This window comes from Atta colombica, unplaced genomic scaffold (genome assembly GCF_001594045.1).
Source record: "Atta colombica isolate Treedump-2 unplaced genomic scaffold, Acol1.0 scaffold155, whole genome shotgun sequence".
Classification (NCBI taxonomy): domain Eukaryota; kingdom Metazoa; phylum Arthropoda; class Insecta; order Hymenoptera; family Formicidae; genus Atta; species Atta colombica.
In genome coordinates, this window is record NW_017259245.1 from 1,287,520 (window position 1) to 1,287,864 (window position 345).

The following is a 345-nucleotide window of genomic DNA, read 5'->3' on the forward strand; positions in this document are numbered from 1 at the left end:
GTGATTGACTGCAGTAATCGTGAACGCAGCTCAATGATATTTTATCTATCTATTAGTTTACCGATTTCCATATATTTAGCTACCGTTGTACTTTGTCAATCATCATTGAATAGTTATTATATACTCATTAGTGTTGTACGTCACGTATTGGAAACTCGTCAGAGATGCATTTATATTTGTATTTCAACACATGTCGAAGAGTGCTTCAAGTATAGAGAAATTAGACAAACGTAAAAAGAAAGAGTAATTGTAAGAACGCATCGCGAAAATATGAATCAAATGATGAAGATAAATTTGTAAAAAAATATAAAATTAGGTTGAAAAGATAACAAAATTTTATAAATG